Genomic DNA, 18,740 nt, shown 5'->3' on the forward strand with positions numbered 1-18,740 from the left:
AGAAGGAGCCAGACACGTGAAGTGCGAAGCCTTGAGATGGGAAAAAGTGCTGCAGGACAACCCAGTGAAGCACCTGCTATGGGTTTGATGTGTCTGCTGTCTTTGAATCCCCCCTACTCCGGCTCAGCTCTTCAACTCAGCTGTGCCCCGCACACACTCCTGACCTGTTATCTGGGCGTGGAGCAAAACCCGGCGGAGAAATAACGTATGTTCTGTCTCCGCGCCATTTCTCCGTGGTAAGTTGTGGTGGGTGGTAGAGAGGGCATAGGAGCCCAGATGGAGGGCTCAGCCTGTCCCCGCTCAAGCATCATTCTCTTCCTCTCCATGATAAGGCCTAAATGAACGAAAGGTGCGGGTCCGACAGCTCCCCGTCACATCTAGGACTGTGGTTCATAGATTTTGACACCACTCAATCACGGAGCTCTCTGAAATGAGCTCACGTAACATCTTAATTCAGTAGATGAAACAAGTAAAGCCCAGGGAGGTTGAGTTGCCTACTTGAAGTCACACAGCTCTACAGGGGCAGTGCTCGAGTCAACGTATGCATGATCCTTCCTTAAGCAGCGATCAGACGCTGGACCGTGCGAACAGCACTTCACATGGACTCTCGTTCCTCAAGCGTCCTAGATGTCCGAGAAAAGAAAACGAGGTGAGGGAACTTCATTAGGTGGCTTTTAAGAGAGATGTTAAGAGGAGAATCTCTCTTCTTTCTGTATCTCACATTCTCAAGATGCATACGCTTTTCAAAAACCACAGGCCAACGTTTCATAGGCACTTTGAGAGGACCTTACTGATGTAAGTTAGATTTTTTTTAAGGCTATTTATTTATTTTGAGAGAGGGAGAGAGAGAGAGAGAGAGAGAGAGAGAGAGAGAGAGAGAGGAAGTGCAAGTCAGGAGAGGGGCAGAGGGAGGGGGAGAGAGAATCTCAAGCATGCCCTGAACCGACAACGCAGAGCCCGACGCGGGACTCCATCTCGTGAACCGCGTGAGATCGTGAGCTGAGTGGAAGTCGGACGCTCAACCGACAAGAGCCACTCAGGCGCCCCTGAGGTAGGTTAGGTTTTGATTTAATATTTTGCAAGTATCAGACCCACTTCTGTCCTTTTCTCCTTTTCTCTGCTTTCTCCTTTTCCCCACGCCCCCCTCCCTACCATTTTTTACTGGTTGTTTAAGATGAAAAATTGAATAACATTAAAGATGCATAATTCATCTTCAGAGGAATCTTGAGCACAGTCAGTTGAGGACAAATTAAAGCCTATCGTGCTTCATACGACACACTCAGAGAGCCTGTAGCCTCACAAAGCTACACACACAGGAGTGTGTTTTCTTAAGGAGTGGCAAGGACTGAAAATATAAGTAGGTTGTTAAAAGCCTCAGATAAGTTTTTGAATGGAAGGTATACAAGAGATGTTGAGCTCAGCGCAGCATACGTAGGGAAAACGCCCCATTCAAATTTGATTTTTCACAAAATGCCTCTCAAAATATTTGTCACAAAAGCCTCAACTTGAAAGTGGCCGTGTCCAGATTTTTAGGACTCTGTTGGGGTCTTAGTCCTTGTGGGCTTGAAGGGATACGATTTGGGCAGATGTGTGAGACCCCTTCTGTCTGACTTCAAGGCATGGGACAAGGGGGGGTTCCATCACCTGGATAACGGAGAACTTTCTATCAGTTAGGGACCGTCTATGGCAGAGTATCAGTAAGAAATAGATTAACTACGAAGGTGCGGGGGCCTGTGGGCAAAGTATGAAGAACAGTGTGATCATTTGGATTAATAAAAAGGGCAGGATGAGATGGTTACAAGCACCCACTGTTTTGAGAGGAGCAGTGACTTCAGTCAGGGACCTGCCTGTCCTATACTACCCTTAGGGCAAGAACCAAGGAAGCCAGTAGCCTGACTTCTCTCCTCCCACCCACCAGTATCCTGCTGGATGTTGCCTAAATCTATTGGCTCAATCCAACTAGAAGCAAGAGTACATTCCGCAGAGACCAGCCTCATGGAGAGAAGCATGGGGTGGAGAAGAGTGAAGAGACCATCTAGAGGAAGACTGAGGGTAGGCTGACTACAGTCCAAGAAAGAAGGAGCCAACCTTGCGAAACACTCTGTTTTTCATCACTGCTGCTTGTGAAGAGAGGCCGAAGGACCATTTCTTTGGGAAACCTCAGCAGAGGTGGTGTCTGGACCAGATGGCTTAGAATGTTCCATTTAATTCAGAGACTTTGTAACGCTAGGGTACCTCAACCAAACTAGAAGCCCACAAATAACCATTACAAGTGCAATTGCATATTACAGTCACTAGCCTCAAGTCCAGGAAAATTGAGTTCTTTTTCCCTTTTATAGAGCAATAACCTTTTCTGGCATCCGTGTTGATGTTCCTCTGAAGATTTTTTACAAAGCCATAAAATCAATGGTATATTTAATTGAGGTGCGAAGGGACGTTGATGGTCAACAAGCCCAACCTGGGATGAATATGTAATGGGAGCTCTTTAAGTTTCACCCAAAGACCAGGGTGCATGATAAGTACATTTTAATAGGAGCTAATATATATTAAGTGCTCACCGTGTGCCAGGCACCAAGCCATGAGCTTTGTATTAACTCATTGAATCCTGCGAAGAGTTTTTTGAGCTAGGCACTATTATTGGTTTCTCCTTCTCATCTATGCCTTGAGCACCCATGGAAAGGTACTGTCTGGATCTCTCACGGTAGAAAGCACAATTTGCTGAGAGTCCCAGCTGCTGTCCCCGCGAATGCACCACCATGTCTGAAAGAGCACACTTTCTCTGGGCGCCTTCCAACCCAATGGCCAAGTAGGGCAGCACACTCCACATCTGTTCCAGTGAGTTGCAAGACTCCTTCAGTAGGAGACTGGCCCAAGTACACCTATTAGCTCAGCCAAATCTTCCCTGAGGCTGTGCTGCAAAGATCCTTCCTCCTCATCAAGTCTTCTTCTCTTCTCATCTTTCACAGACATCAGACCCCATAGAATTCTGTAGGTTCTCCCAACTTCCTCCTGCTCCCTCCTCACTATGGATTGAATCGGGACCCCCTCCACCATTCAGATGTTGAAGCTCTACCTGCCCCCCCACCATCTCCAATGTGACTGTGTCTAGAAATAAGGCTCATTAGGAGGTAATAAAGATTTAATGATGTCACAAGGGTAGGTCCCTAATCCAATAGAACTGTGTCCTTGTAAGAAGAGGAGGAGAGAGATCACACTCTGTCTCTCTCTGTCATGTAACACACAGCAGGAAGGTGGCCAACTGAGAGCCAGGAAGTGGGTTCTCACCAGAAACCTGAATGCCTAGCACATCCAATCTTGGACTTGGCCATCTCTGGAAACTATGAGAAAATAGATTTATGTTGCCTAAGCCATCCAGTCTGTGGTATTTTATTTCAGTATCACGGGCTGACGCTAATACATTCCTTCATTAAATGTCTTAACGTGTCTAACGCCATATTGGCACTGGGGGCTCAGGGGACCCGAAGGAACACATGTACCGCCAGGAATTTCAGGTCTTTGCCTAAGTTCATACACCAGGGCTAGGCAAAGCTGGGGCTCAAGGCAGTGGGACTCAGGCTGTACCTGCCTACCCACTGAACTACCCTGCCTTGAGTCAGTAAGTGACTTGACTTGCCTCGGGGCACTTCTGAGGGAACAACTTCTATACCCACTTAACCAAAGCATTTCTGTGGTTATCTATCTTGTAGAAGATAGATGGCTTGAAGTCAGACCCCCGTCGTATCCTACTGAGACTTCTTCACTCCAGCAAACTCCTCTGGTACTTTCTTTTCATTGTTTGTGATGACGCAGGGCTCAGATGCCCCATCCGTCTGCCTCCTGCTCTCCAGAGGAAAGTAAGACAGACGTGAGCGTAAATGGGCTCCAACATTTCCCAGCTGTGAAAGCTCAGACACACTGACTGCCATGAAGCTTTGTTTAATTATATGGGGAAGAAAATGAGAATAGCCGTTCCTAACTCGTGGGTCACTTGGAGTGCTAAGTGAGTTAACATTTAAGGACCTAGGAGTCAGCTAATACATACAGCCATTTATCAATAATATATCCTACCCCGATTTGGATGTATCTTTTGATTTATTCAAACCAGTGGCTCATAAATCTCTTGCCCCAAAATGCATAAAATATTTTCACTTGTGATGGTGGCCTTTTCTACTCCTCCCTTGTGGTGAGATTTCCAATAGAGAGACTCAGGACAGTCCATTCAGAAGCTCTGCCTAGAATTGACATTTTCCCATATGTTCCTATGAACCAAAAAGAAGCATTCTTGTTTCCTAGCTGGTTATCTCATTCCCAGAATGTCTCACGGACTCGGTCCTGACTAGCACCTGAGTTGCTGTCACCGGCCTGTGTCAGAAGTTGCTGTTTCCGGGGCGGGGTGGGGAAGAGTTACAGAAGCCATTCTTTGTCACTACGATCTGATCTTCAATGAAGCATAGTCTGCTTTCAGCTACCTCTAATCGTTCTTTATCTGAACCCATGTTGAAAAGTTAAAGACAAACAGACAATTGTTGGGGCACCTGGCTGGCTAGGTCAGTTAAGTGTCCAACTCTTGATTTCGGCTTAGGTTATGATCTCACTCTTCATGGGTTCAAGCCCCACATTGGGCTCTGCATTCGCTGTGAGAGGCCTGCTTGGGATTCTCTGTCTCCCTCTCTCTCTGCTCCTCCCCCACTCGATCTCTATTTCTCTCTCTCTCTCAAACTAAATAAACATAAAAGTAATTGTTTAAGAGATCCTTAAAATTGAAAATGAGATGTAGTGTCCCATCCTGGGAATAGAATGACCTTCAGAGCCCTAGGCGAGAACTTGGTCTGACGCTAATGAGCTGAGTTACCTTTGGCGATTTCCTTAACTTCTCTGTGTTTATTTTCTGCAACTAGAGGAGAATGAGCTTCCCCCTCCTGAGAACTTCGGTGTGGATGGAATGGGATTGGGCACCCGAAGGCCTCTGTGTCAACATGCAGAAGCCCCCACAATGGTCATTGGAACTGTGCATGCACGAGCCTGCTATTTGCGCGACACCCACACCATCTCTTCTCATTCCAAATTGTGACGTGTTCAAAACTCTTCAGGGTTTCTGAGAACTTCTAGGGGAGGATTTCCACTGTTTTATTCCCAAGAAAGTCGAGGATGGCCTGTTAGAACTTGGAAGTTCCACTTGTGATTACTATCATTAGAAGACACCATGAACAGGCTTTTTGTTCTTTTGTTTGTTTTCAGTAAAACGAATTGTTAATTCTTGCCATTCAATGTGGGTTTTGTTGAGAAATCAAAGTTTAGGTGTCAGGTAATACTCCTTTGGCTGTGTTTATTTCCTTGCTTAACTGATCTTTATACTGATCCTTTGGAATATACGAGAATGCCTGGAAAGTCCCACTGGGTTGTCCCTTGGTTATTACCTGCATTGCCAAATACCTGTGGCAGGTACTGTTTCCTGTTACTGTAAGTTCTGAAAGAAGGCCACTATTCTCTGAAGAACAATACACCCTATCCAATCATTTCTTAAAAGTGATCTTGTTGAATACGTCCATATGTCTAAAAAGTTTCATTTTAATGTTTGTTCTCTAGCTCATTTCTTCACGTGTGTCTCCAAGCGACAAGCTCTTATGTTGACAAGCGTATGTCTGTGCTCGTGACTGTGACTCCTTCCTAACACCAAGCTTCTGGAGCATTTTGGCCCCTGAGAAGGTGACCACATCATGGTCAGATGCACCCATGGCCGGGGTGCGAGGACTCTGTGACATGTTATAATGGGTGGCTTTCATGAACCGTAAGTTGGCGCTAATGGCTTTTCTACATATTGTGGTATGACAGTTAAGACTTCTTTTCCACAAGTTTCATCCACTGAAAAATAAACTATAGGGTAAATAAAATATTGATTTTAGGCCCTTGAGAAGAATTTGTAAGCGTCAACCCCTGCCGTTGCCCTTCTGTCACCCCAGCTCCTGAGTGGACTGGAGACATCTTTCTAGAACACGACACATCCCTGTGTCTGCAGTATTTCTGCTCAAGGCAGGACAGGTGTCAGCAGCCTCAGCCCCTTCTCCAGTGGGAGTCTAGTAGACGGGTAGTAATCCTAGAATTGTGCCTCTGTCACTTGTTAGCTCTTTGAACTTGGGCAAGTTAACTCATCATCTGTAAAATAAGAATATTCTCTCTTTCGATGGTTTACTTTGAGGACTAACTGGGGCATTACATGTAAAGTGTCTGACCCATGGTAAGCCCTTAATGAATGTAACTTATCATCATCATTATTTTTCCTCTCCCTCCAGGCGGCCATGTTACTGAGTCAAGACCCATCTACTCTGTTCCAAGCCTGCCCCCATTCTTATATAAAGCATTATGACTGACACATGGGGTCACGGGGCCAGGCTGAACCTCCTCACTTCTTGGTGACTTTGGAAATTTATCTCATCGGCAACTTACTTTCTCATGCGTGAAAGAGGTGTCATATCTCCATTAGTGGTGCGGTAAAGAGTACATGAGCTAATTTATGTGAAGTGCTCAATAAGAATTCCAGGCAGCATTGGTACTCAATACTATTTTTTTTTTTAATGAAAATAAGTGTAGGGGCGCCTGGGTGGCTCAGTCGGTTCCGCGTCTGACTTCAGCTCAGGTCATGATCTCACAGTTAGTGAGTTCAAGCCCCGCGTCGGGCTCTGCGATGACAGCTGGGATCCTGGAGCCTGCTTCGGATTCTGTGTCTGGCCCTCCACCTCTTGCTCTCTATCTCTCTCTTTCTCAAAAACAAATAAACATTAAAAAGAATTAAAAAGAAAAATAAAGTGAAAAAAAGAAAATAAATGCAAAACTGAGTACGTATTGGTAAGTTTCGAACCAACAGTATATTGGGTCTGGTCTTTTAAGAATCCCCGCCTTGTGTCCACATGCTAGGGATCACTCTTGCTTTCCGGACAGCATCATCAGGTAACTAATTCAGCCCCTAGCACTGTGTTTGTTTTCAGTTTTGTTTCTGCTTTTTCCTGGCCACTGTTCTGAGAAACGGAGCTCTCACTTGTCTTTCGGAGGCTGGAGGCACAGAGCAGGCATCATCACCTCTGTCCTTACTGCTTTCCATAGAACATCACAATTCACATAGGGGCACTAAATACCTTAAAATGAGGAAAAGTGAAACTCTGCTAAGTAAATATTCATAAAGCACAATTTGCCAAATGAAATTCTGTACTAAGTGAACATGCTTAAAATAAGACCTCATTGCACAGGTACAGAATTTAACCAAGTTATAAAATTCATTAACCCATGAGTACACTCATCCATTAACAAATTAATTGGCTTTCCCTACTTTAAAAATGAATTCATAACGGAATGGCTTATTATACTGATCTTTCCTCATTGAAGGCTATTCATACAGGAACGTCGAATGTGGAGGGAAGAAGGTATAGCTCGCATTTTTTTTTTCCCCTCTCCTATTCCATTGGTCTACTGATAAACTCGGTCTTAAGTCACGACCCTTATGTCTTCACAGTCAGGAAAAGACACAGCATGTTTTGGGTTTGCTTTTTTTTGTTTGTTTTTGACATTTACTAAATATCAATGAACATATTTCATTTTCAGAGTAATCCTGGTGGGGGTAGAAATCATTAACCATCTTGATTGGCCTAAACAAGGTCACATGCCATGAGTCCCTCTCAGAGCAGGGACTTGGCCAAGGGCTGTCTGACTCGAAGCCTGGGCTCCCTCTACCTCAGACCCCGCCAAGCCCGAGTCTTAACCAGGAACAGCCCTAACTGATGGATGTTAGATAGACTCTTAGGACAAATCCGTCCTGCAGGTGTTTGCCAAAGTTCAAGGACTTGCTGCCCAAACCTGCAGTTTTGGGATGGTGTTCTTGGCGATGTTGCTACCCCCATCTCAGGGTGCTGATTTTAACATGGCTTCCTTACACTGGAACCTCTCTAGGTTCAAGTTAAGGGGAGCCCTGGGGTCCTCTTCCTTAACACAAGCTAGAATCAATCGGATTCATCTTCTTGAAGAGAAACAGTGCGAGCATGTGAGGAATGTCAAGGTGATTGTGGGTCATAGGAATTCAGAGCTTGGTATCTACCCCATGTTCAGCCCCCTCATCCGCTCATAAATGAGGAAACTGAAGCTGTCTCTTTTATTGGCCAATTTGAGCAGCTTGGGAGAAGGAGTGCTTCAACAGTGTTTCAAGCTAAAACCAAAGCTGTTATGGGATGAAGCGTTACTCCTAAAATTCATGTGTTGAAGTCTTAACGCCCAAGACCTCAGGATGTGACCTTATTTGGAGACAGGGTCCTTACAGAGGTAATCAGGTTAAGGTGAGGTCATTAGGCAGCCCTAATCCAATGGGACTGGTGTCCTTATAAAAGGGGATTTTTTAAATGTTTATTTATTATTTATTTTGAACGAGAGAGAGAGAGAGAGAGCATGCACAAGCCAGGGGAGGGGCAGAGAAAGAGGAGCGAGAGAGAGAACCCTACGCAGGTTCGGCACCTTCAGCGCAGAGCCCCAAGCAGGGCTCGAACTCACCCAAAGGGGGGGGCTGGAGCTCACCCAATGTGGGGCTCGAACTCATGAACCATGAGATACGACCTGAGCCAAAGTTGGACACTCCACCAACTGAGCCACCCGGGTGTCCCTGGAGACGGGATCTTTAAAGAGGAAATGAAATTAGAAAAACATGATTGGGGGAGCCTCATCCAGTAAGACCAGGGTCCTTATGAAGCGGGAACATTTGGACTCAGAAAAGCCTAGAGGCAAGAGCACGTGAGGAGACGTAGGTAAGAGATGGCCATCCAGGAGCCAAGGAGAAAAGCCTGAGACGCATCCATTCCTACAGCCTCAGAAGGAGCCAACCTTGCCGGACCTTCAGTGTGGAGTCTAGACTCCAAAAACTGGGAGAGAAACTATCTCTGTTGTTTAAGCCACTCAGGTCACGGTGCTTTGTTACAACGGCCCTACAAACTGATACAGTGGGTCTCGAGGTTCTCGTCCTGCTCTGTCCCTCCCCCCAGGCCCTGTGCCAGTCTCCTTTTCCTCTATCCACAAAGCTCCGGGTTTATCCCCTGTCAACATCGTCCTCTACCTCTGACTGCCAGCCACTCCCGGCACAGGGCTTGCCCTGGAGCAGGGGCTTCATAAATATCGATGGACTGGATTTCACTTGCAAAGAGCGCAGATCAGAGCAAGGAGTCTTAAGGAACTCAAGGAAAGTTCCACTGGTCCTGCCTGGGTCACAGCCCAGAAGGATGTGTTGCTACATAAGGGCACCGAGTAAGGTCGTTCTGCATCCCAAACACAGTATCCAGAAAGAGCTCTAGGGGCGCCTGGGTGGCTCAGTCGGTTAAGCGGTCGACTCTCGATTTCAGCTCAAGTCAGGATCTCAAGGTTCGGGGGTTCGAGCTCTGCATCAGGCTCCTTCCTGACAGTGCAGAGCCTGCTGGGGATTCTCTCTGTCCCTCCCTCTCTCTGCCCCTCTTTCACGCATGGGCACGTGTGTGCGCGCTCTCTCTTTCTCAAAATAAATAAATAAACTTAAAAAGAAATAAATTGTTTAAAAAAAAAAAAAGAAACAGCTCTAGGAAGAGTGATTAACCTGGAGTTTGCTGGTTTGTTCTGCATTTGCTGTCGGTTCCTGGTAACCCTTCTGATGGGAAACGTTTGCAAGAGATGATCACAGGGATTATGTTCTATTTCCGGATACCACAGTGGACTGGCGTAGATGTCCTTTCTGGCATCTTGGAGGACGTGGGGCCTGAAACTTTCCTGGGGAATCTTGTTTCAGTCAGCATAACGTGTGCTCTCTTGCCCTGTTCCCCAGGTGGCTATGCCCAAGTAATATCGTAGGTAGAGTACGTTTGTGCAATGCTTACTTCCTTGCATCTCAGGAAATTGCATTGCCTAGAATGACCACATTTTTTTTTCCTGGAATTGGTAAAACTTGGCTCATTTAAGCTTTTCCATTTAGAATGATAATATTCTTGATGGAGCCTTCCACCGCATTAGAGCCCATTTTCCCACGTGTGAAGGTAGGATCATTCTTTTCCGAAAAATTGTTTTCATATTCGTACCTTGGGGGATCATCAAATGTACTGTAAGTAAGACCTTACCTTTGGTGGCCTTGGGCTACTATTCTTCTGGAACTCTGGTTTCCTCTTGGAGGCAGCTCATGTTAGTGGAGAGATGGTACATGTCGGAATAAACAATTGAAGTCAGAGGAGTTTGGTTAGACAGGAAGGGTCGATCGTCGCCATAAGGCACACACACAGTGCTAGAACACGTCCTTGACTCTCAGGCTAGGTGGGTGCTGAACACAGTGCTTCAAGAGGAACCTGGGACTGAATCCTGCTGTTTTAGGGGGCTAGGGCCACCATGCCAAAGGACTAGAAATTGAGGGGCTTAGCCACAGAAATTTATCGTCTTGCTGTTCTGGGAGCCAGAAGTCCAAGATCAAGCTGTCAGCAGCCCCTGGCGACTGGGAGAAAAGATCTGTTCCACATCTGGCTCCCGAGGTCTGGTGCTTTACTGACAATCTCTGGAGTTTCTTGGCCTATGGAAGCCTCACCCTGATCTCTGCCTTCACCTTCACGTGGTACTCTCCCTATGTGCGTACCTGTCTCTGGACTTCCTCTCCTGATGAGGACACCAGTTATAGCCAGAACCCACCCTGATGGCCTCTTTTTAATCTAATGACCTCAGTAAAGACCCTGTCTCCAAATACAGTCACATGTGAGGTACTGGGCATTAGGATGTCAATACTCGGATTGTGGGGGGAAGAACACAATTCAACTTTTTTTTTTTTTTATGTTTGCTTATTTTGAAGTGGGGATGGGGGGCAGGCAGAGAGACAGAGAGGCAGAGAGAGAATCCCAAGCAGGGCTCCACGCTGCTTAACCCACTGAGCCATCCAGGGGCCCACACACTTCAACTTTTAACGTCTGGCAAAACAGCGACCAGCTCTGTTGTGGAGGCAGTCGCTTGACCTCTCCTGTCGCCTCACATGTGATAGGAAGCAAGGACCGCACGCCTCCCGGGGGGGGTACGTGAGAATTCCTAATGAAGTACGGAAAAGCGTCTTCGAACCGTCTAAGTGCTACCTGTGGTTCTAGGGCCAGGACAGTGCCACCGTGTCACAGAAGAGCGTGCATGTTAGAACGTGAGGGAGTTGTCACGGGAGCCATATGTCAAATCCTAATCAGGGAAGTGAACCTCTTTTGCTAAGCACCTACTATGTGCCAGTATGGTGCTGGTTGATACTTCTGGGGAACTCCAGGTTTATCTGGCTCTGTCTGAAGAGGGCTCAGTTGATTGGACTATAAGCACCTACCCGCTCACCCTGGACATATTCCCGTTCTTGGCTGAAATGGGAGGGGGAAGGCAGCGCATTGGGGGATTCATAGCGACAGCCATCGTTCCTACCTATGGGCCAAACTTAGAAATGAAAGGAGCCCTTCTCTGGAAGCATACTAGGTCCTGAAGTCTTCACCTACCCCCCACCGGCGTACCTGAGGGTTTACAGGTTGGAGGTTCCCTGGAAGGTGTCTCTCTAGCAGGGCAGTGTTAACTTGTAAGGACAGCAAGGGTGGGTGCCGGGGAGCAGCCACCGGGAGACGTGTGCATGGGCTCCCTTGTTCCCGATGTCAGTCATCAGCTCACGTATGAGCACCTTACAAGGGAGGCGGCTCAGAAAATTCCCAGAAGGGGCTCCTGGGTGGCTCAGTCGGTGACCCAGGTCATGATCTCACGGTTCGTGAGTTCGAGCCCCGCGTCGGGCTCTGGGCTGACAGCCCGGAGCCCGGAGCCCACTTCGGATTCTGTGTCTCCCTGTCTCTCTGCCCCTCCCCTGCTCATGCTCTGTCTTTCTCTCTCTCTCGCTTTCAAAAATAAACATTGAAAAACAAGTGTAAACATAAAAAATAAAAATGCACCTCAAAATAACTACGTAATTATTAAAACTTAAACCCGTTGCCCGGCAATCCCACTCCTAGGTATATACCTAAGAGGAGAATACATATCCACGCAGAACCCTGTATATGAGTGTTCAGGGCGGCATTATTCATAATGGCCCCGAAATGGAAACAACTCAGATGGCCTTCAGTGCATAAGTGAGTCAATAAAAAGCAGCATATGTATAAAAGCAAATCTTTATTCATCCGCAAAAAGATTACTGATTCTACAGTGGGGGTGGGCCTCCAAACCTCCGGCTCAGTCAAAGGTCACATAGTGTTATGGGTCCTTTTCTATGAATTATCCAGAATAGGCAACTCAATGGAGACGGAACGCAGGTTAGAATCCACCAGGGGTCAGGAGGAACAAAGAATGATTTGATGGGTACGGGGGATTTTTGTGGGATGAGGAAAAAGTTTTGAACCTAGACAGAGATCCTAGTTGCGCCAGATTAGGAAGGTACCAACGACGCTGAATTGTTTGCCGTAGCATGGTTAGCTCTGTGTTACGTGAATTTCGGCGCAGTTAAAGAGTCACCGTCCGTGTGTCATAAAATTGCCACGTGAATCCACAGAGGCATGAAGCAGGCACTTGGGGCAACACAGGCCTCGGGCCCTTCGCCCTCAAAGCGGGGCGACCGCGATTCAGGCTTGTTAGTTTTGGCTCAAAGCCCTGCCCCGCTTTGCCTGCGGTGACCACAGTGTCTGCAACGGAACGCCCGGCTTTTGCTGCGGCAAAAACGTTCTTGGGCCGCAAGCTCTGCGATGGCACAGGCAGGGAGATGTCAGGTCCGAGAAGGAAACAAGGAAAGCCTTGGAGCCAGACGGGGGAACCTCGCCCCCAGCCAGAGCCACACCCGCACCGCCTCAGTGATCGTCGCCTCGGCCCGACACCCTCAGTTTCAGATGCAGATCGATCGTTGTGGGCAGATCGGAGGCACGAAGGACGGGCCGTGGACCCGTCCTACCTAGCCAGTCACACAGCCAGACTGAAATCACTCCGGACACACCGACCATCCTTGTCGTTCCGAGGGCTGCTGGGGGTTTAACAAAAGACCCCATAACCTCGTGCCCCTACCTATCACCCTTCTTCGCTTTTCAGTACAACTCTTCCAAAGGGTTTCCCAGCCCATCTTCCTCTACCTCTCCCTGTCTCCCCCATTCCTCCATCCAAAGGTACCTGGGTGCGATCCCCAGCCCTGCAAATGCTGTCTGCATTTTGGCATCGACCTTGCAGGAGGTCCCCCGGCGGAGGACCCCCTACAGAAGACCTTCCCCCCACACCCTCCTGTTTGGGATGCTCCCTTTCTCAGCGCCCTCGATACCTGTCTCCTGGGGCTTGTCTCTTCTGTCCCCTCCAGTGGACTCTAAGCAAAGCGAGGCAGGGGAGACACTGGCTTCGTTCTGTATCCAAGCACCGGGCAGTGCCTGCGTCTTTTCCTCGCGGGAGGGAACGAATGAATACGTCCATTCTTCCCGGTGAGAGACTGGGATTCCATTCTCTAAGATGAAAAAAACAAAACACAAAACACACAACAAACGAGCAAACAAACAAACAAAACCCAGGAGCCGTGGCCTGTGTCGTGCTGTAAATTTCCCTGGATAACATCCAAGCTCTGAACGTTCTTGTTGGAAATCTTCAAATGCTCTGTGGAAAGCCGGCCCTGACTCCGTGACTCTCCTGTGTCCTAAGGGAGTAGGTGTCTTCCGTTCGGGAAGCACCTCGATGGAGAGTCACATGAGCATCAGGGTGAGCAGGGTTTAATTTCAGCTGTGTCACAGAGTAGATAGGTGACCTGGAGTGACCGAGCCCTGCCTCCCACCTCTGCCAACTGGGGAAAATAACATCCACAAAGTAAATACTGACATAATACCCACCTGCCATTATTACGCTAAATTAAATGAGATGGTATACAGCCAATTTTGCTGTAATGCTCATTACACTATGTACCATCATGCAATAAAAAACCCAGGGCTCAAGCGAAAAAACGCAATTGTTGGCACGGCACTCCAAAATCTCATCACTGACACATTTTAACCAAACGGATAGGAACTTAATAAAAATGGTAGCACAGCTTTACAAGTAGTAAGTGGATAAAAAATAAAATGCTTCAATAAATATGGCCCTTGCCCTTGAAAAAGACTCAGAGTTTGGAGCTCGTGAGTGATTGGAAAATGGATAAAACTGGGTGGAGCGCTGGACAGTTTTTATTATTATTGTTTCAAGTTTATTTATTTATTTTGAGATAGAGAGGCCAGGAGGAACAGAGAGAGAGGGCGAGAGAGAGAGAGGGAATCCCAAGCAGACTCCGCATTCTCAGCGCAGAGCCCGACCTGGGGCTCGAACTCATGAACCGTGAGATCGTGACCTGAGCCAAAACGGAGAATAGGATGCTGAGTCCAGTGAGTCACCTGGGCTCCCCAAATTGGGTGGCAGGTTGTAGCACAGGATGTGGACAGGAGGATACGACTCGTGTCCCACGCGAGGGACCTGGGGGCTAGTAGGTGTCACAGATGTTTGATGTGTGCGTTTCACGTATTCCCACGTGGCTCTGTTCCTGCGGATGCAGTTTTCTGTATTTATCTAGTGTTTCTTGTGGACAAAATTCCACGAAGCAAACGCAAAATGTGTGTTGTCCTCAAATTGCTCCCTGATACATCAGTTGGGCTGGAAAACATTTGTGGTATAAAAATAAGCCTTGAATCAGAGCCGGCTGTAAGGAAAGTACGCGTAGCGTCCCTGGCCTGCAATAAACATTCAATAAATGCTTTCTGTTTTTCCTTTCTATTTCCACCCCTCTTCCCCATAAACTCTGATCTTCTTGAGGGCAGGCACTATGTTTTGCCCACATTTGTGCCCCCAGGGACTGGCATCCATTAGTCCATCGATAAGTACTGTTAGATGGTTAAGGGCAGGATGGGCTGCAGCCTTTGGGGAAAAGGCTGCTGTGTTTGACAGAGGCTCGATCGCAAGGCGTGACTCAGTGGCCCTAATGCCTGAGGGCCTGCGGGTTAGTGCAGCCCCAGACCCGGCTGGCCCAGTGCCGGATCCTGCGCACTGACCTCCCCAGGAGCCTCCCCGGCAGGTGGACAGGCAGGTATCTGTCGCAGCGGGAAGTGGAGTGCTCCAGAAGTAAGAAGGAGCCATTCTACAGCTCCTGAAGGAGTCTCAGGGAGGTGACAGTGCCGCGAGTTTGGTAAGTGACAGAGTTGGGAGCACGAGGGTGTGGAGAGCTGGCCGTGTTCTCCTGCGGAGCAAGGCGGGGATGGAACGGGCCGCCTGTCCTGCAGGGCAGGGGTGGGTGGATGAGGGACGGATGATGGATACCAAGTGCTGTCTGCTCTTGGCGGAGGGCACTCACTGCATCGGCACCGGACATCATTCTGCTCTGGCCCTAATAGAAGCATAACTATGGCCCTTCTCTGCCATGAGCAATTTCCTCGGCTCTGCTGACACAATGGGAAATATCCTCGGCGAGAAAATTAACTATTGGTGTCACAGGACTATTAGAGTAACAAACGACACGGAGCACTTCCTCCTCCTGCTGCAACCCCATCTCTCAGGCTGGCACGGAGCCCTCGCACAGGGGCCCGCTCTCCCAGCCTCCGAAGCGGAGATTGTTTTGAGGTGTCTGGAGCTTGGTTTCGTAAGGTGATTCATTCATTCACTGTTTTGACACATTCATTCACTGTCTACATCCGCGTAAGGTTTTACCTGCGATTCACGTGCGTGAGCTCCAGTCCGGGCTCTGCCTCTGAGCAGCTGTAAACTTGGGCAAAGTCTCTCCGAGCGCCAGGTTCCTCTGGACCCATGTCCTCACCTGTAACATGGGGATCGTCATCATCAGTATAAGCATCATCACGGAAATACCTCCTGCACTGGGTTGTTTGGAGAATTAGCTATGTTCACATCTCAAGTCTAGAAAACACTGTGCATACAGTAGGCAGGTGCTCAGGAACGTGACTTTCTTTTTTTATGTTGACTTACGTATTTTGAGAGGGAGCGAGAGCGGGGCAGGGGCAGGGGGAGACAGAAAGAGAATCCCAAGCAGGCTCCGCTGTCACCAAGGTGCCCAACGCGAGGCTCCATCCCAGGAATCTCAAGATCATGACCTGAGTTGAGATCAAGAGTCAGACGCTTAACCACTTGAGCCACCCGGCCGCCCCAGGAGTGTGATTTTCTTTTCTTTCCCAGGGGGCCCCAGGGCCTGTGCTCAGCAGTGTGGTGCCCCAAATCCAATCCTGGAGAGACACCTGCCTCCCTTTCTCTTGAAAAACAACTACAGCAACAACCACAACAACAACCCACAGTGACCGACAAGTTTTGTGGTGAGGAGATGAGACCCCAAGTGCGATGAAGTGTCCAAAGCTGTGCAACGGCCCTCAGTGAGCAGGCAACAAACCCAGCGTCTCAATAACACGTGCAGAGTGCTTTCAGGGCATTTCGGAACAGGAGTCTGAGCTGCTCCCCAAATATATCCCTATGCATCGGTCACGCACATGGGAAGGAAAGAACTATAGAAACTGATGCATTTCGGGAAGATCACCCAAAATTAGCCAGCCATCTCTAAATGAAGTGTCACATACGCTTCCTTGTTGGGGGGCAGCGTGCAGGGGGGTCGTGGCAGCGACACATTCAACACTACGTGCGTTAACTTTTGCTCCTGCTTTGGCTCCAAATGCCCATATTCGGCCACGTCTAACATCTAAAGGCCCGTTGAAGTAGAAATCAGAGAGCTTCTGAGGGTAGGAGTATAAAACTCACCTGGAAATAATTGTTGAGTTGTTACTCTTGCCTGACACTCAAATGCTTGTAGGGCACAAAAAGAAGCCTCCGATGTGGTTTCCAGTAAAGATGGTGGTAAGGATTCGATGTTCCAGGTGCGGGCTCGTGGCATGCATCAAAAGATCCCTTGCAGACGTTAAATCTTACATGTTGAAGGCATCGCTGTCACTCCAAGTCATAGCGTGAGCTAAAATCATTTTCCATTTGGGTACAAGAATGGCTTCCTAACCGGTCCTAATTGGTCTCATTACCTTCATCTCACTTCCCCCCTGCCCCCAACCCCATTGCCATCATCCACCATCTATGCAGCTGAAGTATCTCATCAGATCACATACTCCTCTGCTGGCCTGGCCACAAAGCCCTCCCTAATCGGGGTCCCCCTTCCTCTCCGACTTCAGCTTGGACCTCCGCCTTCCTTGCTCACTGGCTTTCCTCCTGTGCCTCAAACATCCCAACCTTAGGCATTCTTCTCATCATTTAGATTTTAGCTTCAAAGTCCCTTCTGCTCAAAGGCCTATTTTCTAGAAACAAATGCCCACATGGGTCATCTTTTGGTCACGTGCCTTGTTTTTTTTTTTTTTTTTTTTTTTTTTTTTTTTTTTATTGTCGTCCTAGCAACTGTTTCTATCTGAACTTACTCTGTTTATTTATTTGCTAATTTATATATTGCCTGTGAATACCTTACCACAAAGCAGACTCTGTGAGAACCAGGGCCTCATCTGTCTTGTTTATACCATGTCCCCAGTGCCTGGAACGTAGAGGGCGTGCAATTAACTTTTATTGAATGAGTGAGGGAATGAGTGAATGGGTAAAATAACTTAGTAGAGCCACAAGGCTTTGGAATGGTCTAGGGAAATCTGCGAAGCCTTTATGAAGAACAGAAGCCAGAACGTCAGTGGAGACATGAATGGTTAACTAAGATGCGTTCCCGCAACTGAGTCATTTACCATTTACTTCCCCACGTGGTTTGCCACAGCTGCTGCCGGAGGTAGTAAGTCATGCACGACATCAGTATGTCCATTCCAGATCAGATCCTTAAAATCCCAAGATGATCAGCCTAAGTCAACAACATGAGGCTGAGAGAAAAGTGCTGGGAGAGGGAAATGCAGCCATTCTTCATAATGAGTTGGCTCCCAGGGGTTCACCATAGGCTTCCATACCCAGGTTGGTCTCTGCAACAGCTTCAAGAGGCGGTAACTCTCCCCGGCAGTCAGGGGGACATCGCACAGAGGCAAACACAGAGGGTCTGGAGCTGGAGCAGGGTGCTTAGGTCACATTCCAGCTACTTGGGCTATGACTTTGGGAATGTCATTAAACGACTTTGTCCCTGGGCCGCCTCCTATGTAAATGAAAAGGTACATAATCTCCTCAAATGAAGGGGGAGATTAAGTGAATCAACTCATGTAAGGTGATTAGCGAGGTGGCTCGCGCATAGGAAGTGCACAATTCAAATTTACTACATTATTATTAAGATTTTTTGTACTAAACCAAGACTCAGAGAATGAGGAGACTTCCTGAAGGTCATGTAGTGAGCAAATGGCAGAACCAGGAGTCAAACTCAGATCTGGAACACCGTAAACCTGAGACACATGGCTGCCCTCCTCCTAGGGACTCAGTCACTAACAGTCAATTCCATATAATTTATATACTTGGACCATTCTTTGATATTCATTTTCCTCAGAGGAGCAGTAGGCATCTAGAAAGCAGATTACCTATGTGTAAAGCAGGATGTCTGGTGCTCAGACACATCTTGTCGATTCATGAACTTTGACGTAAAGCATCCATTTACGGAAACCATCCATTCTTCTTATCGCCTGATGATTCCAAAGGTGAATTTCCCTTTAAGCCAACATCGTTGGTGTCCCTGTGGCGTATGTTGCCTGATTTTCGTCTTTCTGGTTTTTTGTTTCAATACGAAAGAGCTCAGTCAATCAGTAAAGTCCCCAATGTGGTCTCTGCCATGAGCTAAAAGCATCACTACCATTTGATTGTCTAGAAAGGTAGCTTGG

This window comes from Leopardus geoffroyi, chromosome B1 (assembly GCF_018350155.1).
Source record: "Leopardus geoffroyi isolate Oge1 chromosome B1, O.geoffroyi_Oge1_pat1.0, whole genome shotgun sequence".
Lineage (NCBI taxonomy): Eukaryota > Metazoa > Chordata > Mammalia > Carnivora > Felidae > Leopardus > Leopardus geoffroyi.